Raw genomic sequence first — 24,331 nt, 5'->3', positions numbered from 1 at the left:
TACACCCTCAGTGACCAGCCTCCCCAACTACCCCACCTGTTAAGGTTTTACTACTTTCCAGCAGCCCATGTGTCATTTCTAGAAACACCGAGATGCCGCAAGAATTCAGGCATGTAGATGGGCATGGCAGACTCTGCTCCTGCCAGAAGGGTGTGCCACCAAACCTGGCTGGCAAGTGCTGGGCGGGCAGTCCGCCTGCTTTTATCCCTGACACAGCGTCTGAAAGGCCAAGGTTCGTCGTCGGAGATTAAAATGCACACACACAGATAGCAGTGACAAAGATGAAGCACTTTACTGCAAGCTGGTTCTAGCTTATATAGAAAGTGAGAGTCAATTATCTTAAACCAGGAAGCTCCCGGGGCCAATCATAGTAAAGGTCAGATCATCACCTACGGTGCACAAACGTCCACCCTGCATAAGATTCATGGGGGGCACGAGCTGTCCACGATCACGGAAGACGGGAGGACCAATTAGAAAAATTTCAAAACAACTTGTTATCCGCCCACTGGCAACTTGCCTGCCGCCATGTTGCATTAGGGGCTCCTTATCTGAAAGGCCCAGGGAGTTCCAGCCGCCCACTGGCAATTTGCCCACCGCCATGTTTGAAAGGCCTGGGGAGTTCTCAGGGAGACTCCCAACAGTGTCTCCCCTTGCCCTGATAGGAGGAGGTCTGGGTTATACTCTTTCAGTTGGCTAATTTTAAAATTGGGGTGGGCAAAGGGAAGGGCTAAAGTTAAAATGGGTACAATTGGATCTTACCAATTAAGGCTTAGTACTATGTTCTGAAAGTGGACCACCAAACTTTCTGTTTCTCACATTATGAATCTACGGATGGATTAATCCTTTGATGAGGCAGAACCCTCACGATCCTATCACCTCCCAAAGACCTCACCTCTGAATGCTGCTGAACTAGGGACAATGCCCTCAAAAATATGAATTTTGGGGGGACATTTCACATCAAGCCATAGCTTAGCATGTATCACTTCAATTTATACACCATTGGCCAACCAAGGCAAATGGAAGATTATAAATGATCTTTGAGTTTCACTGTGAGGGGATCTGTAATCCTTTGTCATAGAAAACCACCACAGTTAATACTATGTAAGAATCGCGCCCCACCCCCCATCAGCCCCCATCTATGTGGGAAGCTTATTCTAAATCCAAATATGATTGTATTTGGAGATTGTTAGAAACACACTCACCTGTCCAAACCCAAAGAATGGATTGAGAGACAAAGGTGTGGAGAAAGCAAGACTTTAATGATGATCTTGCAGGATCTGGTGTCTGAGGGAGCAGGCACACCCAGAGCAGTTGCAATCAGCATTTTATCCCTTAGTACACAAGCCCCTCCTTGCCCCTGCACCCCTACTGTGGGGTATGCCATCACCTAGGTTTTACTGTCTCCTATTGGGTTTTTTAAAGAAATGCATCTTTAATTGTCCCCCACCTCCCTTTGTTCTCTTGTAGCTGGAAAGCCTTCTTGAGGTGAGTGCATCTTGCAGTTTACCTCTCTGTTGGTTCAGCAGGCCCTTTCCCCTCACCTCCTATCTGTAAAGGGACTGTGAATTTTCCACACTCTAGTGTTACCTGCTTGTAACTTTCCATTCTGTTCTCTCCTGCTGCTTTTCTTACCTCCTGAATTTATATTTAACGCTAAATACTGTATTTTGAAAATGGCCACCAGACTTTCCATTTCTCACGGAGATGTCATTTGGGAGGTAGTTATGGTAAAGTGAAGTCCTCAGGGTGGGCTATCGGATTGATGGTGTTGAAAGGAGATGGGATTCTCTCTCTTCTTCCATGAAAGGTTATGTGTAAGCCAGGAGGAGACCACACCAGGAACTTAATCAGCTGGCTGCTGGACCTGGGTTCCCAGCCTGTAGAACTGCCAGAACCAAGTTCCACTGGAGCAGCTCAGTCTGTGGTATTTGTCTTGGTATCCCAGCCGCTGAAGCAGGGAGGGACACAAAGATTGCCTATCATACATTGTCTGTGTTTGCCTGCTTACTTTCTCAAAGCAACTTTGAATCAACTTGTTTGCATCTACAAGTGTGTAGTTTGTATGAGATAATTACAGTGACTGGCTTAGGGAACACTGATATCCCTATGCACAATTTTACTGTTTATGAATGTCTTTTTATTTGCTTTTTTTTTCATCTTCCATTTTTATTCTCCTCTCATCCACTTGCCTACCTTTTGTTGTCTTGCTGGAAGATTTTTCTTTTTGATGTTTTTATTATTTTATGGATGTTTGTACATACATAAAGACTTTAGTATGTGGTATTTATAGTCTTCTACTTTATTGAATATTCCTATTTTGAGTCACTTTTCAGGAGATTCTTTTACAATCTTTACTTTTGTTTTCCCATTTTTGTTTGTATTAATGCCTCTCAAGTAGCACTCAGTGCTGTGATGATGGAGAATGCTTCTCCTCCCTGTGTCCACTTGAACTGTCATGCTGCCTTGGGTCTAAGACACATGTGTTCACATTCAGGTCATGCCATCATATTGAAGGTGCTCATTACAAGTGGGATATTATTTTTAAAGACACTTCCTCAGAGTCTATAATGGGTGACATTTGGTTTTCCACAGTGCTATGTGTATGATGAAATACATTCATTTATTTCTTAATATTGAACTTGGCTTTCATGCAGAAATACATTTTAAATGTTCTTCTGCAGTTCTCATGTCTTTATCTTCCCATCAAATTCTTCTTTCAACTTCTAGGTTTTCTTCAAGCCATTTCATCCACTTAGATGGCTTCAGCAGTCCCTGAGGTCTTGCTGCTTCCTTAATCTTTATATTTACCTTTGACCTCTTTTCTGAGTTGTGGACCATGCATCCACTTACCAGGTGGGCATCCCTATACATCTGATCACAGGGACTTCGAACACAGCATATCTGAGGTCAGACTGCCCATCATGGCCATTGTTGTGTTTTCCAACCTGGGTCTACATAGCTGCTTATTCAGATAGCTTGGAAGTAAACGCCTGTTTTTGCAGTAGGCATTTACTTCCAAGCTAAAATTAGTACCGTGTTCTATTTCTACTTTTTCCTTTCTTTTTCTCTTTTTCTAGGGTGAGTTCTCTATGCTGCATTCTTAATGCTCTGTTCCCTGGTGTAGGTGGTCATGTGTCACCAGTTTCTTCTCTGACTCTCCTATTAAGTTTTTCCATTCTCTTTAGGGGAACACTTCCAAAATGCAGATCTGTTTAATCTAGAATGGAAATACAAGACTGTCTGTGAGAGTATTTTAATTAAAAAATTTTAGATGTTGATGGATCTTTATTTTATTCATCTGTTTATCTGCGGTGCTGAGAATCGAACCCAGTGACTCACACATGCTAAGCAAGCATTCTACCATTGAGCCAAACCCCCAACCCCTCCATCCCCTCCATCCCCCACTGTGAGAGTACTTTATAATCTATCAATAGTTTCTAAGAAGAGTGGGCACATGAGATTTTAACTGTTGGAATTAGGCAAAGCATTTATATTCACATCACTAGGTTGTCAGTCCCCGACACACTTGCTGCCTTTACCACATGTCACAGCCTAGGCAGCCTCACCTAGACTGACACCACTGTAGTTCCATTAGCCTGGCGTGGGTTCTTTGTAATTTCACAGTCTGATTCCAGGGCCAGGACACATTCATCTAAGTGAAATACATGCTGGGAACATGGAACAATCTGTTTTTCCCCTTCTTCCCCATCCTATCTTACTACAAATATGTGGCTTAGTTTATTTAACATAGTATTTCAAGTATGTGTTCATATTGAAGTCTTCACATTAGATTTATCTCTTTTTAGGAACAGAATTTTTTTCACCCTGTTTTTGCTGTGAACAAGGACACTTCTAAATCTATAAAGGAAATTCTATAATAGTGATGTAGGGTTACCAAATTAGTACAAAGACAAGGTATTTTTATTGGTATTTTCCTCTCCCATAATACAAATCAAGCTGTATCTTATAAAAGACGTATGTAAGACACACATTCACAGAAGAGTGAACTCTGTATTTCTGTTCTGACCTAGAGTGGAGGGCTTGGGTTGAGGAGACATGTTCCATTACAGGGGATGGTGTCCTTCAAGTACGTGTCTGTGGACTTCACTTGGGAGGAGTGGCAAGACCTGGATGAGGCTCAGAGGACCTTCTACAGGAATGTGATGCTGGAGACCTACAGCAGCCTGGTGTCCTTGGGTGAGTGAAAAGCCCCAGTGATCTTATTAGAAGCAATTTCATTGTCAGTATTTAGAGGAATCATTTTTAAATTTTAATACGACTATTATCTTATTTTTTTAAAATTTTTATTCTTGGTTGTTCAAAACATTACATAGTTCTTTTTTTTATCTTGTTTGTTTATTTTTATGTGGTGCTGAGGATCAAACCCAGTGCCTCACATGTGCAAGGCAAGCGCTCTGCCACTGAGCCATGACCCAAGCCCATAAAACATTACATAGTTCTTGATATATCATATTTCACACTTTGATTCAAGTGGGATATGAACTCCCATTTTTATCCCGTATTATTATCTTATTTTTATTTATCTATCTATTTATTTATTTATTTTAATTTTGAGTACCAGGAATTGAACTCAGGGGTACTTGACCACTGAACCACATCCCCAGTGCCCCCCACCGTCCCAGCCCCCCAACTTCCTTTTTATTGAATTTTATTCAAAGACAGGGTCTCACTGAGTTGCTTAGTGCCTTGTTTTTGCTGAGGCTGGCTTTGAACTTGTGATCCTCCTACCTTAGCCCGCCAAGCTGCTGGAATTACAGGTATGCGCCACCTCCTGTTACAGGTGCACCTGTACCACATGCATTACCATCTCTTCTCCACTCTCCCTCCCACACAGCCTTTCCAAGTTTATCTTATATATTTTTAACTTACACATAGTAATTGCACATATTTATGGGGCAAAGTGTGGCATTTCAGTACATGTATATAGTGAATTACACAAATTATCAGTAATTAATAGGCAGGTTTGTATTGGGAACATTTAAAAGCTAATAGATATTTTGAAATATTTAAAAAGCTGCTCTGCTCTTTTAATTATGCTTCTCTGATGCAGAATATTAAAATTATTCTCCTATGCAGGTGCACCACCACATGCATTACCATCTCTTCTCCACTCTCCCTCCCACACAGCCTTTCCATGCTCCAGTAACCACCATTCTCTGTATCTTTGATAAACTTTAGCTTCCACTAATAAATGAGAATATGCAGTACTTGTTTTTCTGTGCCTGACTTATTTTACTTTACATAAATGTTCTCCAGTTCCATTCATGTTGCTGCAAATCCATTTTTTAAAAACTGAATAACAGCCCCGTGTGCATACATACCACATTTTCTTTGCCCATTCATCTAAGATGGACATCAGAGTTGATAACCTATCATGGATTTTGTAAGCAGTGCCACAGTAAATGTGCAAGTGCAGGTTCCTCTTCAAAATAAGAAATGAGTTTTCCCTGAATACATATATACCATACTGCTATAAATATGGTCATTCTGTTTCTAGGTTTTAGGGACCTGCAGACTGTTTCCCATAGTGGCTGCACCAGTTTGCACTTTTAGAACCAGTGTGGAGGTTTTCCTCTCAGTGCCTCCTGGCCAGCTTTTTTGTTCTGTGTCTTAATAATGAGCACCTAAAAGTGGTGTCCTGATGGCTTGTTTAGATTCTGATCTTTTACCTGATAATTATGGTGTTGAACATTTATTCCTGTGCTCATGGGTATTTGTGTGTCCTCTTGAGAATGCCTGTTTAGATTATTTGTCCGGTTTTTAACTATTTGATTTTTTTTTTTGCCATTGAATTGAGTTCCTTATTTTTTCCAGAAGTTAATCCCTTTTCAGATAGTTTGCAAATATTTTCTCCCATTCTGTAGGTTAAATTTTTACTCTAGATAGTTTGAACTTCCACTCTGGATAGTTCTTAATATTAAATGTATTCCTGCATTAAATACCCATAAGAACTTTCACTGTAGATAATTCTTAATATTGAACTTGGCTTTTGTGCATGAATACATTTTAAAAGTTCTTCTGCAGTTCTCTTGAGAAATGTCTGAGATTCTTATATTTTCCAGAAGGCAATCCCTTGTCATTTTGCAAATATTTTCTTTACAGTTTTTAGTTTGTAAACTCCATTTGTTAATTTTTGCTTTTGTTGTTTTTTTGCAAGATCAATGTCTGTGTTTCACTGGTATTTCCTCTAGTAGTTTAATCACTTCAGGTCTTAGGTATTAAGTGTTTGATCCACTTTGTTGATTTCTCTGTCTGGTGAGAATGGGGTCTAACATTGCATATGGATGATCAGTTTCCCACAATTATTGATGAGCTTACTTTCTAAACATATGTTCTTGCTACTTTGCTGAAAATCAGTTGGAGATTATATATATATATATATATATATATATATATATATATATATATATATATAATATCTTATACCTTAATAATAGTTTAATATTGGTTTCTGCTATGTTCTGTTGGTCTGGAGTCTGTTTATGCCAGTACCATGCTGTGGTTTAATATTTTTAGTTGTAGATGGACACAATATCTTTATTTTCTTTCTTTATTTTTTTTGTGGTGAAGAGTGAACCCAGTGCTTCACACCTGCTATAAATACTCTTATCTATCACTGAGCTACAACCCCAACCCACCATGCTGTTTTGATTATTATCCCTTTGTAGTTTGTTTTGAAGACAGATATTAGAATGATTCCAGCTTTGTTGTTTTTGCTTAAGTGTGCTCTATTTGAGGTCTTTTGTGCTTCCATATGATGTTTAAGACTATTTTTCTAGCTATGTGAAGAAAAGTTATATGAGGATTACATTGAATATGTCTTGGGTATTAAGGGTTTTTAGCAATATTAATTCTTCCAATACATGAAAATAGGATGTATTTCTTTTGTGTGTCCTCCTTAATTTATTTTCATCAGTTTTGAAGTTTTTGTTGTAGAGATCATTCACTTCTTTCATTAAATTTGTTCCAAGGTAGTTTTTTAAAATTAACTATTGTAATTGAGATTTCTTTCATGTTTTCTTTCTCAACAATTCTGTTTTTGATGTATAATAAGGCTACTGATATTTGTTTGTTGATTTTGTACTTTCCAACTGAGGATACGACTGCATTCATTTATCAGTTCCTGCATTCATTTATCAGTTGTAATAGTTTTTTTTTTTTATTTTGGAGGAATTTTTGTATACAAATATCTGTTTTTTCTGTATACAAATTCATGGTGTTTGCTAATAATTACTTAACCTCCTCTTTTCCTACTTGGATGCCCTTTCTTTCTCTCTCTCTTCTTACTGTTTGAGTCAATGTGTTCAGTCCTGTTTGAAGAGCAATGGAAGCCAACACCTTGCCTTGTTCCAGATCCTGCCAGAAACAATCTGAGACTTTCCCTATTCAGTATGATGTGGGTTAGGATTTAATATGCAGCCTGTGTGTTCAGGAACATTACTTTTAACTCTAGCTTTTCAAGGGTTTTTATAATAGAACTGTGTTGAATTTTATCAAATACCTTTTCTGGGTCTGTTGACATACATGAGTTTTTTTGGTGCTGAGGACTGAACCCAGGGGCACATAACCACACTGCTGCATTCCCAGCCCTTTTTTTTGTATTTTATTTAGAGACAGGGTCTTGCTGAGTTGTTTAGGGCCTCACTAAATTGCTGAGGCTGGCTTTGAACTCAAGACCCTCCTGCCTCTGCCTTACAAGTTGCTGAGATTATAGGCGTGTGCCACCATGCCCAGCAAGATATATGATTTTTAATCCTTCATTCTGTTTATGCAATGAAATTACATGTATTGACTTTCATATATTGAACCATCTTCCATTCCTGTGGTTCACATGGGGTCATGATTTTTAAACCTTGTGCTGTGCTGATGGATTGAATTTTCTAGTGTTTTACTGAGAATTTTAAATCTATGGTCATCAGGCTCTTAGTGTTCTTGTGCAGGTTTTGATATTAGGGCAATGCTGGTCTCATAGGATACATTTGGAAGATTTTTCCTTTATTTCAATATTTCCAAATAACTTGAGAAGAATTGTCAGTTGTTCTGTAAACTTTTGATAAAATTTAGGAGTGAAGCCATTTGGCCCTGGGCTTTAGTTTGTTGGAAGTCTGTTCCTGATGTACTCTCCTTGGATACATCTGTTCTGTTAAGGTTTCTAGATCCTTATGGTTCAATTTTGGTTGTTATGTGTGTCTAGAAATCCATTCATTTCTGGATTTTCCAATTATGAGTGGGTGGTTTTTCAAGATATTCCCTAGGGATCTGCAGATTAGTTGTAACATCTGTTTTTTTCCATTATTGCTTTGATTTATTTGGATCTTTTCTCCTGGTTAGTATAATTATCAGGTACTTTGGAATGACTTGATCTCACTTTTCCCAAACAATCTACACAGAAAAGAAGATTTTCCTTAATGCACATGAGGCTTGAGTTCTCCTCATAATACCCTAGAGGCCTGGCAGGGGCACTGAGAATGGGTCCTTATGGTCATTTAGTTTGATTTTGCTTAAAGAATCTCCTACAATTCCACAAGCTTCAGACCCCACCAAACCTGGATCTCTCCTCACTTGACACTATGGGCTTAGCAGTCATATGAACTTTTATTAAAGAAAATACTATTGTTTTCTGTAAGTATGCAAACACATCCTAGTCTTCATATTTCTGGGAAATGTGTTCACATACTATGAATACAGATCTGTTTACTAGTTTGTCAAAAGTTCTTTTTAAAAAACTCCAAGTTCAAATGCCCATAAAGACACTGATCACTGTTTCCAAGGCTATTTCCCCATGCCTACATCAATGCATGGTTTCCTATTCACAGGGAGCCTTCCTATACACACCAGGTTGATACAGATCAGACTCACTATAGGCAAACAACAAGCATGTTACTGAGGAAAGAAGAGCCTGATTCAGTTAAAATATCAGCAAAAGTTTAGTCCCGGTTATTCAAGACTTTATAGACTATATTGACCCTCTTAGCACTCATAGCTTTACTTGAGATTGAACATGTTCCTTTAGCAATAAAGAGTGTGGACAGCATTTATCAAATAAGGACAAACAATCCATGTCCACTAAATGACTTGACTACTGAGAGAAAACTCTTGAAGAGTTTGACAAAGACACTATTAAATAATTTTTTAATAAATGCTCAAGACGTTATATTCCTAGAAATGGGAAACTGTTAAGAACCTCCATTCTGCATGTCTGTGATTTATACAAAGTACTTAGGTTTGATTGTGTTCTCAGGTAAGAATAACTTATACATGGAAAGTGCGCGGTGCTGCAGCAATGGTGGCGCTTGGAACCCTAACAGGTAGTGGCAATTGGTTTTCTGCTTTGGCGATCCGGGTGACTCTCCTCAAATGCCTTCTTATTTCCACCTACCATTCTACAGATTTTGAAGTACACCACAACTGGCTTGCTATCACTCACAGTTTGCCAATATCACATTGGTATTATGACAACTTCAGAGTGGACCTTGGCTTACCCCGCTTTTCTGTGTGGTTTGAATACGTCCTGTCACTTGTTGCCAAATATTTTGATCAAGTGATGCATAATGTTCATAATATGAACTACTGCAGTTTAAGAACCTTATTTTTCCAGAAATTTTCTGTCACCTTTCAGATGCACTCTTTGTGTATGCTGTCTATGAGATTGAATTATATCACTACATCCAGCTATCTTGATTAATTAAGTTGCCCAGCCTGACTTCAGAGTTGCAGTTCTCCTGCCTCAGCCACTGGTATTACAGATATTCATTTCCAGTACAATGGGTTCCTATTTTGATTAATGTCGCTCTCCATTGCATGGTTATTTCAGAAAAGGCATGTGGAAGGAGCATTTTTCTTTGCCATTCTCCTCCATTTGAAGCACATCTACTTCTATGTAGCACCAGTTTACAGTATATACCTGCTACGCTCTTACTGTTTTGCTGCAAATAAACCAGATGGGTCTGTCTGATGGAACAGTTTTAGCTTTGTCCGTGTTATTTTGCTGGGCCTCATTGTTTTCCTAGTTTCTGCTCTTTCACTGGGTCCTTTCCTAGCCTCAAACCAGCTTCCTCAAGTCTTTTCCCAACTCTTTCCTTTCTAGAGGGGCCTCTGCCATGCATACTGGGCTTCAAACTTCTGGGCCTTATACAATGCTTTGGACAAAGTTCTGTCTGTCATTGGTTTGGAATTGAAACTTCTTGATCCCAACAAGATCCCTAAGGCCTCAATGGCAAGTAGCCATACTCCTCGAAATTCTCCCAATGATCCTTTTGTCTGTGGAAAAAGCAGGAGATGCTTCGATTTTTCTGATTCTGACCACAACAGGACATTATTCCCTCTTCCCTCTGCTCTTCACTGCCCCAGAACTTCCCATTAAAATCTTACTCATGTTACTATTCTCCATCTATAGTATTTCTTCACTGAAGATTCTATTCAGAAAAGAAAAACCTCTTTTTAATTGGATGGAAATTTTCTACCTCCTTGGCTTGGGGATTCTGGAAGTCTCCTGTGAATTTGTATTCCCTTTTACCTCCTGGAAGCTGAAGTGCTCCTTTTTTCCCTTTGTTACTGACTTCAGTGTATTGTGCAGTGGGCATCGCACATGCTTGGTTCATACTGTATGTTTCAGTGTTGACTGGCCCTCCGATCAGCAAGACAAAAGAGCAATGAATAGAGGAACTACTTGGAAGTAGGCAAAGCAATTATTTCATGGGATATTAATCAGAACTTGAAGAAAGTTGCTTGTGGCATGAGCCATTCATTTTAGTAGATCTGTTTAGAGAATCATTCTTCCATCATTGGCCTTGTCGAGCCTAGCAACCTGATTGTTACCATGGTAAGAAGCTACTGCTCTCCATAAGCAGTAAAATTCATCTGAAAAAAAATCTCATCTTCCTCTGTTAAAATTGTCTGAGGTCATTCAGACTGCTATGTTTTCTGAAAGCTAACAGAGTCTGATTAACCGCATAATTATTTGTTGACTATGTCAACCATTGTCAGGATATAAAGGATAATTAGACTCCTCTACTGAAGGAAACATAAATAAAATGGCATTTTTTATTTCTGCAAAAAAAAAAAAAACCCAGAATATCTTATACACTGCAGTTGTCTTGCTCTTAGGTGACATTGTGCATATTTATACTTGAAACTGGTAATACTGTGCAGGAACTTGTAGGATTAATACACTATAACAAAGATAATAAAAAGTAATGCTTTCCACAAGGCTTCAATGAAGAAAGTATACAAATCTTCAAATCAAGGTATCAATATGGAGATTCCTCAGGTCAAGCATATTACTTGAACATCATGTGTTTGCTTCCCATGTAGGCCAACAAAATAGATTGGTCTGCACCCCCAGTCATGGTCAGGGACATTTCCATGAGCGATTTTTTGAACTTAATGGAGAGGAGGGAAGACATCAATGGAAATGGATGAAAACAAACATTATCTCTCTTAGAAGAGTGATTCAAAGTGTACGTCCTACTTATACTGATCCAGAATTTCTTTTCTTGGAATATGAAGGGCACTTTTGACTGGGGAAGAAAGCAAAAGGAAGCTTCTGGAGAAAAATTACAAGTGCGGAGATTCCAAGACAGACCTACCCACTGAATTGACTCCATGGATCTGTAAGTGTGGCCACTCCTCAGATATCACCATCAAGGAATAAAATGTACTTCAATATGTACTTCAATCCTCCTTAGAGTAGTGGGGGCAAAGAAGCTGTCAGGTAGAGTTTGTGCTTTACGTAATGGAGAAAATGATGCAGGTGTTAGATTCTAACTGTGTAGTTGCTACATGGGAGAAGAGTGAACCCCATATATCAGAGTGACAATCCATGAGACAGATTTAAAGAACTGGACAAACAATCAAAACATGGACATTTTATTATTCTCCCTCTTCTTCCTCCAAATACCCAGAAACTAATAAATGCATGATTCACAGGGAAAATGATAAAACATTTTTTTTCTTCCTCCAGTTGTGTCTCCCAGGAGGAAGTGAAGGAAATGACAACTGCTTATACAGAAAACAGAACTCTAACTCAGAATCTGTGTTCAAAATTCCCCTAGAGTTCCCTTCAAGAGAACAGTTCCACATAAAACACTCTCATTTGACTAAAAGAGTTTTAGAAAGCAGCCCACGCAGTTGCTCATATTTTTTAAATAATAGATCTTGTGTCATAGACTATAGTTGCAGTCCACACAATTTGGTTTATCCTCAGGGACAGAGAGAGTATATAGAGAAAGAAAAGATAGAGAAAGGGGGAGGAGTGAAGGGGAAGGGAGGAGGAAAAAGTAAACACAAGCCAATGGTACAGGCTATCTAGAAACATTTTACCTTCTCTGCAAAATTTGTCTGACTGAAAAATCTCCTGCTGATTAAAGAGATCATGTAAAAATGTGCATGATCTCTGAGAGTGCAACTTCCAGCAAGTCCTGTTCTGGAAGAGCTGCTCTCATGACCAAACCTCATGCAAGCTGACACATAGGGAAGAATGGTTTCCTCCTGAGAACCAGCTATAAATGGAGGAAAAATGGCATTCAGTCTGTGTGGGAAGAAGACCTATGCATTTTTTTAGATATGTATGTGCATCTCATTACATTCATGTTGGTTCTCAAGAACATTTCAGTTTAGTCATAAAGTCTACAGGAAACTACTATTTAAGTTTTTAAAGCACTTCTTATGAAAACAAAGGTTAGCCAGCAAAAGCATTGAGCATCACTGAGGTCCATGGTTTTGTATTGGAACCTGATTTTCCAGGTTGGCAATATCCTCATTAAAATTTCTCAAACACAGGAGGCTGAGGCAGGAGAACTGCAAGTTTGAGGTCAACCTCAGCAAACTAGCAAGGCACTAATCAATTTAGGGAGACCCCATCTCAAAAAAAAAAAAAAAAAAAAGGCGGGGCATGTAGCTCAATGGTAAAGTGCCCTGGGGTTTAATCCTCAGTAAAGCAAAATTAATTAATTAATTAATTAACTAATTTAATTTCTCAGAGGATAGCACAGACATGAGAATAGCTCTTAATGACTTGGTAATAACAGATTTCAAATACAAGTTTTAAGTGTCTTACTTGTGTACACATACACGCAAAAACACACACACACAAATAGTTTCCAAATCCTCAGAAAACAAAGAAATATTAGCTTTTCTATCTTACCTAATAAGATTAATAACATTTATTCTCCATTATTTCTTTTTTATAGTTGTAGATGGACAGAATGCCTTTATTTTATTTGTTTATTATTATGTGGTTCTGAGGATCAAACCCACTGCCTCATGCATGCTAGGCAAGCACTTTGCTGCTGAGCTACAGCCCGAGTCCTATTCTCCATTATTTCTACTTCCACAATTCGTACTATCAGAATTGGAGCCCTAAGGAATTATCAAATGCAATTTGTCTAGTCTCTGTGAACCTTTGAAGCCACAAGCCATTTAAATATAATCTTGACATTTGAAGAACCATCAATAGCCATCTCTTCCCTATGGAGATTGACCTTATTATCTAAAATGTTCATGACAATGTCAATTTATTTTTTTAACATTAATTTGAGTACTAAATACAACAAATTAAAAAAGAGGTGATACATGAAAAAACTAGCACTGAAATTTACAGAGTCATCCAGAGAGCCTCAGAAAGCTGAGCATAGAAACACATTCACTGCAGGCAAGTGTACTGCTCCTCCCCACAGAGCACCTGCACATGTGACTCTTTAGCAAGAATGCTCAGTGTCAGAGGGGGCACCCCCTTGGGTTCTAGGGAATGCAATACCAATGGAAAACAAAGAATAAAACTGTTAACAACATCAATATTATGCAATTAAAACTAAGGAAACAGGAAAGGCAGCAAAGCGGTCTGCTCCTCTCATGGCAAAGTTTTCTGAAGCCACATTTCCTCCAGGTAATAGTGACATCCAGTGACTTACTTTTTAATTGTACTTCAGTGACTGTGTGTGGACTTATCTGGTAATTCATTTCTACAAGCAAATTAATTAGTCTAGTTATTTTTAAATCTCTTAGCAAAATAACAATGTTTTCTTGCAGGACTTAATGATTAGGTTTTATGTAAATGTTCCATTTAAATTAATTTGTGGAGGTGGTTACACAAAGCTAAGTTAAAATTGTGTCTGAAATGCAGGTCAGTATTTGCATGTTCATTTGTTTCAGGGACTCACATACACTATGGTCTTAAATGAGTGAAATGAAATCATTAAGCCATTTGGCACAGAGGGATGAATGATGGAAGAGTAACTTTGCAATGCCTTTCCCTTCAGGCTAAACTTTCCCATGATGACAAAACTTAATCTGAATACATGGCAGCAAAGTGACTTTCTTGAAAATCTCATTAATTTGTCCTCCTGCCCACAATGTGCTTTCTTTCTTTCTTTTTTTTTGAGGGGGGGACGGTACTAGGGATTGAACTTAGGGACACTCAACCATTGAGCCATATCCCCAGCCCTATTTTGTATTTTATTTAGAGACAGTGTCTCACTGAGTTGCTGAATGCTTCACTGTTGCTAAGGCTGGCTTTGAATTCATGATCCTCCTGACTCAGCCTCCTGAGCCCCCAGGATTACAGGAGTGCACCACCATGCCCAGCCACAACTAATTAAAAAAACTTAATGAGGAATGGAGAGAGTGAAAGATATGAGGAATATATTAAAAATTCTTCAAGAAAAGAAAAGGCGTGTGATCCAGATTTTTAAACCTTTTTTTTAAATTGCCAGATTAAAATGCCTTGAGGTCTGCTGAAAGCATTTGGCTAGCATATCATAAGGTTAATGCAGAGCAGAGCAATCAACATGACTACCCTGAACCCACAAAAATCAGAAACAGAACAAATCACAAAATATAAGCATTTGAACATTTAAAACAACCTGAATGACAAACCATTTTTCACCTAAGCAAAAACCCTCTAGGGAGAGGAGCTGGTAGTCTTCCAGAAAATGCCAGAAAAATCCAGATTTATTCTTGTACCTGATGCTGTGCCTGCCAGTGCAGTGCCATAGTTCTCTGGTCCACTCTACTTTGCAGAGTAGCAACTGCAAGGAACTACACTATGCAGGACAGAGCCAGTTCAACCTCTATTACTTTTTCTTACATAGTTCCTATGAAACACATTTGTGTTGAAATGGCATAAGTTGCAAGTTCCTATTATGTGCACTCACCTCATCTCACCTGTCAATATTCTAGCGCTAATCTGAGGTTTCACTAGAACTTGCACTTACTCAAAGAATATGCAAAACAGCAGCCTACATTTGGATTCACAAAAGTCAAAACATGCTTCTTATACTTTAGATGCAACAAGAGGAAAAACAATTTTAGTGGTGGGATTTGGAGATACTTTTAAAGCTTCATTTTCAGAAACAGACCACTAATTACATTTGTCAATATTTATTAACAATAACAACACAATTTCTAAGTTTTCAATATAAGTTTAAAACATCTGCTGTACTTACAAGTACCTCCCACCACTACTGTGCTGCAGGTCTGCAATTTCAAAAGAGTGAGCATCCTGAGCAACGTTCCAGGAACAGGGTTCATGTCCACATTATCTGAGGTTCCTCCATCCCACATCCAATATCTTACTAGATGCAGAGGTCTCTTGGCACACATCCTCCCCGCCTTTTCTCTCCTCTCTGATGTGGGGCGAAGGTGGAACTTGCAGACACATCCACTCCTTGCCTCACACACCCGCAGAGCCCCATGTCCAGGCTGCTCTGGTGGTAATACAGGGAAGTGCAGGCAGGGACAGTAAATCTTAAACCTGGCTGGCTGCTAGCAATGCTAGGGAGGGAGAGGTACACACCCACTTTTCTGGCTAGTTTATCCTATGTTTCCCACTCTCAAGAGAATAATATTTCCATATATTTCAGTCTAAAGAGACCAAGTGTGATGAGTGATGCTTGCTCATTAACTGGAAATAACTGACATATATAGAATACTTCATCCAACAATAGCACAATTGACATTCTTCTCAAGCTCACATAGAACTCCAACCAAGATGGATCGAATGCTAGGATATAAAACACAACTGTACAAATTAAAAGAATAATGATCACACAAAACACATCCTTGGACAACAACAGAGTAAAGTAGAAAACTATATCAGAATAATACACCAAAATTCCCAAAATATTGAAGATCAAACCGTAGACTTCAAAATAACACATAAGCCAAAGCCTCAAGAGAAATTAGAAAGCATTTTGAAAATTAAAACTTTTGGTCAAAATTTGAGGGATGTAGAGAAAACAGTACTTAGAAGTAAGAGTTTAGCACTGGAAAAATATAACACTAATAATTTAAGCATGCACCTTAAGAAAATAGAGAAAGAGCCTCAATAAAGCAGAAAAAAAAGAAACAAAAATTAGAACAAGAATCAATGAAAATTTTAAAGGGAAAGCAATATCAAAAGATCAACAAAATTAAAAGTTCATTTTTTGAAAAGACCAATAAAATTGATAAAACCCAAGCCAAGGTAACTGAAGGAGAAGGGAAAACAGCAAAGAGAGAAGAAAAAAAAGGTAGAGGAGAAGGAAAGATAAGAGGAGAGGAAACAGATATAAAATATTTTAAAACTACTAATGTCAGAAATAAAAGAAGTTCATCACCACTGATGTCATGGACATTTAAAAGTTATCAAAAATATTATGAAAATTATGTATGCTTATGAATTTTAAAATGCACTGATTCCTTGAAAGACACTAAATACCAAAACGAAGTGTCTTCATATATTCATGAAGCTATGTGACAGAAAAACACAAACCGGGTGGATTGATGTTATTTTGAATTGACCAGAAACTTATTTCTCATCTTACTGGAGGATGAGTGGGTTCAAAATCAATGCAAGCCATCAGCAGTTTCAGTGTCTGATGAGGATCCACTTCCTGCAATATGGATGAATGTGTTCTCACATGGCAGAAGGGGTGAGGATCCCTGTGGCTTCTCTTATCAATGCACTAATCCCACTCATGAGGTTCCACCCTCAGAAATCAACTGCCTTTCAAAGTCCCTACCTCCTAATATCATCGCATAGGAGACAATGTGTCAACTAATATATTTTAAAGGGATACTAACTCAGTGTACAGCATTCATAAAAGCAGAAGTAGATAATGTTAAGTAGGTTTGGTTTATATCTTAAAAAAAAGGTGAATAATCAACAGCCTTCCAATGAAAAAAACACCAGGTGCAGATAATTTCACTGTTAAATTATACCAAAAATTTAAGGAAGGAATGATGACAGTGACTTATAATCTCTTCCAGAAAATGGAAGAACATAGAACATTTCCCAAATTATTCCATGGGGCTAAATACCAAAACAAGATAAAGGCAAAAATAGAAAAAATACATGCTGACCAATATCTTTCAGGAACATAAGATTTTTTAAAAAATCCTCAAAAAAAGTATTGGCAAAAAGATTCTAGCAATACATAATAACAATTCTACACCAAGACCAAGTGATATTTACTCCAGGTGTGCAAGACTAGCTTAACATTCAAAATATAGTTAAAGTAATTAACTCATCAATCAGACTAAAGAAGAAAAATCATTTGATCATATAAAAAGGTCCAGAAAATGCATCTGACAGACTTCAATGCTCATTCATGACTAAACTTTCAGGAAACTAGGAATACAATGGAAATTCCTCAATTCGATTTAAAAATCTACCAAAAAAAAAAAAAAAAAAAGAAACCCAACAGCAATATAATACATAATGTGAACAACTGAATGATTGCTCCTAAGATCAGGAGGATGGCATTAATACCCCATTTTACTGTTCCTGGATTCTTAGCTAATGCAGTAAAACAACAAAAAATAAAAAAATAAAATGTATACAAATTTGGAATAAAGAAATTAAATGCTTTTATTCACAGATGACTTGATTTTTTATGTAGAAAATCTCAAAGATTCAACCAGAAAAACTTCTATAATTAAGAAATGGTTATACAATGTTCCATGATATAAAGTTACTATACAAAGTCAACTACTTTCCTATATACCTTCAATGAACAATGGGAATTTGAAATTAAAAACACAATACTATTTGCATTAGTATCAAGAAAATGAATACTTTGATATAATCTGGTAAAATATGGTCAGAGTCTATATGAGGAAAATTTAAAAATTCGATTGAAAAAAATCAAAGAAGATTTAAACAAATGAAAAGATGTTTCATGCTCATAGATGAGAAAAACCACTGTTGTCAAGAGGTCATTTCTCTTCAAAATGATCTATACATTCAATACAATTCAGTGAAGACACCCAAAAATTTATTTTGTGGTTATTCTAAAGTTCTTATTAGAAAGGCTTAAGACCCATATAGTCAACAATATTGGAGAAGAAGAAAAAACTTATATGACTTGCAAATTGATCCATGGAACAAAACATAGAATCCAGAAATGAAAGCACATAAACACAGTTAACTGTTCTTTTACAAAAAAGCAAAGGCAATTCAATGCAGGAAAGATAATTTCTCCATACCAAGTAAAATCTTTGTATATTTATATGTTGAAAATGGAGGAAGAGGAAAAGGAGAGATGAAAAAGCAGCAGCAGCGAAAAAAAGAAAAAGAAAAAATTAATCTAGATATGATCTGTGCTATTCAATTTTTCATTGCTGATACTAAAGTACCTGACACAAATTGGAAGAAGAAAGATTAATTTTGGCTCAAAGTTTCAGAGGTTGAAGTCCTTGGCTGGATGGTTCCATTTCTTGGGCCTGAGGTGATGCAGAATATTATGGTGGAAGCATTTAGTGGAAAAAAAAAGCTTTTCAGTTCAGGGCAGCCAGGGAGCAGAGAAAGAGAGGTAAAGAAACAGGCAATGGAGAAGATAATCTCCAGGTTAGTTCACAAGTGACCTACTAGCTCCAACTAGGTCCTGCCTCCCAGAAGTCTATTCAGCTATCAATAAATTAATCCTTTGATGAGGTTAGAGAACTTAGGATCCAATAATTTCCTAAAATCACCATCTGTGCAACTTGATGCACTGGGGACCATGCTTTCAGCACATGAGCCCTTTGAGATCCAAAACCATAACACTAGATCCAAACCATAACACTAAAACAATCCTTACTCCTTTCAATCAATATTTATTCAACCTGCATCTTAGATGTAATTTTTATTAACATTATTAACATTATTTTAAATTGGGAACTCATAATTATAAATATTTATGGGGTAACATGATTTTTATATATGTATACAATATGGAATTATTAAGAGGTCAAGCTTATTAACATATCTATCTAGTCATTCAATGATCTGATATTTTTCTGGTAAAACATGTTAAACTTACTTTTAGTTATTTTGAAATATATAATAAGGTTCTCATTAAATTTTTCTGCATATGTTATCCAGTTTTCTCAAAACTACTTGTTAAAAGGCTGTCTTTTCTCCAATGTATGTTTCTGATATCTTGTCAAGGATCAGATGACTGTACATGTAGGGATTTATCTCTGTGTCTTCTATGGTATTCCACTGAGGACATGTCTGTTTTGATGCCAGTGTCTTGTAACAATCATTTGACTCTCTACTTCATTGAGTTAAACTTCAAAACCCAAATTTTAATATAAGACATTTATAAAATAACATCACAAAGTGTCTAGGTGACCTTGAATTTGACAGTGGATATTAAAATTCAATAGCAAAATATAATCCATGAAAAAAAATACTAGTAAATTGTAAGTTTGATAAAATGAAAACCTTTAAGAACCTGGAAGGCTGAGGTGGTAGGAATATGTGAGTCCAGTAGTTTAAGACAAGCCTGGGCAATATAGTGTGATACCATCACAAATAATGCATGAACCAACCAATCAATCAATCAATAACTAATACTCTGGAAAAAATGTTGAAAGAATAAAGAAACAAATCATAGACTGGGAAAATATATTCACACAACAAATATCTTCTTAAAACCTGCGTCCAAAGTATAAAAGTAACTCCAAAAACACAATAATAAGGAAAAAACACAATTAGTAAATAGATTTTAAAAAACCTGAAAACCCATTTTACCAAAGGAAATCTACACATGGAACAAAAGCTTATTGAAAACTACATAATACCATGTGTCATTAGGGATTTTCAACATGACAATACTATGCCACAATTGAAATGGCTATTTTTTTTTGAAAAATGACAATATCAAATACAAGTGAGAATATGAAGTAAAAGGAACTTTCATGAGTGTTGGTCAGAATGAAAAGTGGTACATTCACTTGGAAGACTACTCTGAAGTTTCTTGCAAAGACATAATTTTACTTTACAATCCAGTAATTTCATGCCTAAGTATTTGTCTTAATGAGTCAACAATTTATGTTCAACAAAAGCCTGCACATGAATATTTATGGAAGGTTTGTTGATAATCACAAAATGGGGAGCAATCCAGATGTCTTTGTCCTGGTTAATAGATGAACACACAGTACTTCATGCATACAACAGAATATTACTCAGCAATAAAATTAAATGAGGTATGAATCCATAAAAGACATGGAGGTATTATAAATGTATACTAGTAAATGAAAGATGGTAGTCTAAAAATGCTATATGCTAAAAAGTTTAAACTATACAACATTTTGGAAAAGGTAAATTTATACAGAGAGTTAGAAAACTCAATAGTTACCAGGAATTTAGGAGGAAAGAGGGGAAGGATAAATAGGTGAATAGTAGGGGATTTTAGGGTGGTGAATGCATTCTATCATTGTGCATTGTATCAGAAGCTGCAAAACTGTGTAACTCAGAGTGAAACAATATAAGTTATGGAATACAGCTAATAATGTAGTGCCAATTTGGGGTCATTAATTGCAGCAAATGTGTCCCACTAATGCAAGATGAAAATCACAGGGGAAAGTATGTGATGTAATAGAGAGGAAGGTATGGTGTGGATACATGTTACTGCATGTATTATCTGTCCAATTAGTTTATATTGATAAAATTTCCACCTTAACAGCAGAAAATAAAAACAAACAAGAAATTAATGAAGTCAGAGAAAAAAGAACTATCAGCACAGAACTCAATTAAGTAAAACACTTCTAAAATCTATAAAAGCAAAAGCTGTCTCTAGAACAAATAAAATAACCTTGATAAATCTTTAGAAGAATGACAAGTAAATTTAATAATAGACACAAATTACCAATATTAGGAATGTGAGACATTATATCACTAAATATTCTATGAATATTAAATGAAAAGTCAACTTGTCCTGTTGGCACATTCTTGTAATCCCCATGGCTCAGGAGATTGAGGCAGAAGAATTGCAAGTTTGAGGCCAGCCTCAACAACTTAATAAAACCCTAAGCAATTTAGTGAGACCCTGTTTCAAAATAAAAAAAATGAAAAGAGATAGGGATGTGGGTTCACTGGTTAAGCACTTCTGGGTTCAATACCAAGTGTAAAGGAACACCTGTGGAGGAATACCTGTAAGAACAGACACAGACACACAAGTACAAGCAAACAGGAGGAGTGGAGAGGAGCAAAATGAAGTGATGATGAAGAAGTACATAAGTGAAACGACCACTCTTCCCTGCCTGGGAGTTTATAACTCAAAGAATATATACTTCCTGTTACTATGACTATATTCTAATTAGTATTTCTTTAACCCAAGTGCTAGCTAACTGAGATAAGATCCCCTTAATTCAAACACAGAGTAATTTCTCTCCAAGGACATTGTTAAGGAGACCAGATAGTGACTGTTTAGTTGTCTAATTACCTCACAGGGAGGAGGCTGGGTATTCCAATTGTGGGAATCAGGGCACCAGTTAATACCCCTGGGAATTTGCTCACCAGGGGAAATGCTTCCATGTCTATTTCCATGGACAGAATATCTACAAACAAGCACTCAACCACATTCCCCTCAAAAAAAAAAAAAAGAATCAGAAAATATTATGAATTACTTTATACCAATAAATTTGACAACTATTATAAAATGAATAAATTCTTACAAAGTTCAAAATAAACCAAAACTTACTCAAGAAGAAATAGATTTGGTCAATTGTCTTGTATCTATAAAAGAAATAGAAATTTTAGTTAAAAACCCTTCTACCAATACCAATCCAATCTCAAGTGGCAACAATATTGAATTCCAATTACAAAAGGAAGAAGTAATAAAATTTTACACAAAACTATAAAGAAAGATGAAGTGCTTTTCAACTCACTTAATGGGTCCAGTATTATTTTCATGAAAAAAAAAACCAGGAATGAGCATTGCCAGAGAATATTATTACAAACTAAGATCACTAATTCCCTAATGATTCCCCCCAACACTCCCACCCCCCCCCCCCCCACAATGATCTTGGATGCAGAAATTCTAAGCAAAACTTGGCAAAGAAAATTCAACAATATACAAAATAGGTTAATATATCATACCAAAATTTTACATAGAGATGCAAAGTTGATTTAACATTCCTAAATTGATCAATGCAATTCCATATCAATGATATAAAATGGCATATATGTGTAATATGTATATACATATACACATATATATTCGTAAAATCAATAAGTGTAGAAAAGTAACCCAATATCAACTTCTGTTTAAAATTTTAGCAAACTAGGAATAGAAAGTAAGTGCCTCAATCTGACTCAGGGAATCTATTAAAAACTTATCAGAAGCACAATACTTAATGACAATAGACTGAATACTTAACCAAATCCTCAGAAACAAACGGGGTTTTGTACATATCATTTCTTTCTGTTTGCTACTAAAGAGTCTGTCGATGTACTCAGTTAAGGGGGGAAAAACACTAAAAATCATACTAATGAAAAATTTAAAAATAAATTATCTTTATTTGTAGAAAACATGAACATTTATAGTAAAAATCACTGAATCTTTTAAAAATGTCCGGAAGTAAGATTTGCTCTATTGGCACATTGTGGTCCTGTTGCCAACTGGAAAGTCAAAATTTTCTAAAAACTTGAATGCTTTTAAAAATATTTTAATTTATATATTTTTTAGTTGTAGATGGTGCTGAGGATAGAACCCAGTGCCTCACGCATGCTAGGCAAGTGCTCTACCACTGAGATACAACTGCAGCCCAAACTTAAGTACTTTTATATCTATTTTAGAAAGTTTTATTACAACTACTAGAACTTGAACATTTGGTTTATTATCTCATGTAGTAAAATTGAAAGAATAACACTAATTGACATTGTGTGTTCTTTGTGTCTAAAGTCATTAGTTGGATGAACATTTCTATAGTGTATATCATCTACTTATTTGCAACTGTTAGTTTTTCATTACAGTGTTTTATAAATCTACTGATGAGACCATAATGCATTGTTTTGTGATTGAATTGTTTTGTATTGAAAGCATTTCAAATTAAGTATGTTTTATAAACATTTAATATTTATAATATTTAAATATATAAATTTAATATTTATAATATTTATAAATTTTATAAACATTAATATTTCTGCTGTATAGATTGGAATGAATTTGAAAAACAAAATAGGGAATCTGATTAAGTTAATTTGAATTGATACTTATTTGACTTCTAACATGTAATCACATGACTCAACATTTTACTCTTCATTGTGTCAGAACATGTGTCTATGTTTTCATTCATATTTTCACTTTTACAATCTTATGAATACTTATATTTCCTGATATACATATTCAGTCTTTACCCCTAATCCTAACACAAACAAGGATTATATTAACCCTTATCTTACCTCTATATCTAAACCAAATTTTACTTAAATCCATATACCAAAATATGATTTTTTTTAAACAAGAATTGAACTCACTCGCACTTGAGGACAGAGCCACATCTCCAGACCTAGTTTGTATTTTATTTAGAGATAGGATTGTTTAGCACCTTGCTGCTGCTGGGGCTGTCTTGAAACTCATAATCCTCCCATTTCAGCCTTCAGAGTGGCTGGAATTACAGGTGTTCACCACTGTGACTGGCAAAAATCTGAATTTTAAAGTGTATTCTGACTTCTATTTTCAATTATCAATGTTAAATTTGCATTTGTATTATGCTACATCCTTTATGGGATATGTATCCTTGCATTCCCATCATTACAAAATGTGTAATTACATGGCTCACTTTTTAATTCTTCCTTGTATTACTACATGTATTACTATAATTTCATAGGTGTATTGTTAGAAATATTCATATTTCCACAAACTCTTGCTAATTATAACCCTAGCTCAAACCAAAATTTTATGTAAACACTTAACTTATCTCAATTACTAAACCAAATTTTATTAAAAGCATGTAAACTATGATAAAATTCTATGTGAATTTTAACTTATATGTTCAATTATCAATATTAAATTTGCATATATACTGGTATATATTGTTTATAGGATATATTCTTCATCCC

General features: G+C 36.1%; 1 protein-coding gene and 1 pseudogene across 1 annotated transcript in view; both read left to right on the top strand.

Moving 5' to 3' along the window:
• The window catches only part of LOC143641697 (uncharacterized), an 89,296-nt gene that overhangs the window by 8,396 nt on the left and 56,569 nt on the right, over window positions 1-24,331 (top strand). Inside the window, exons 2-3 of the mRNA XM_077109422.1 lie at window positions 4,071-4,197; window positions 11,530-11,633. The gene's annotated coding sequence lies outside the window, so the exon portion shown is untranslated. The remainder of the gene's footprint in view (window positions 1-4,070; window positions 4,198-11,529; window positions 11,634-24,331) is intronic.
• Window positions 9,299-10,677, top strand: LOC143390325 (dolichyl pyrophosphate Glc1Man9GlcNAc2 alpha-1,3-glucosyltransferase-like; annotated as a pseudogene).

Source organism: Callospermophilus lateralis, chromosome 5 (genome assembly GCF_048772815.1).
Source record: "Callospermophilus lateralis isolate mCalLat2 chromosome 5, mCalLat2.hap1, whole genome shotgun sequence".
NCBI classification, from domain to species: Eukaryota; Metazoa; Chordata; class Mammalia; order Rodentia; family Sciuridae; genus Callospermophilus; species Callospermophilus lateralis.
The sequence above is the reverse complement of the archived record's forward strand: the minus strand, read 5'-3'. Positions and strand labels throughout refer to the sequence as shown.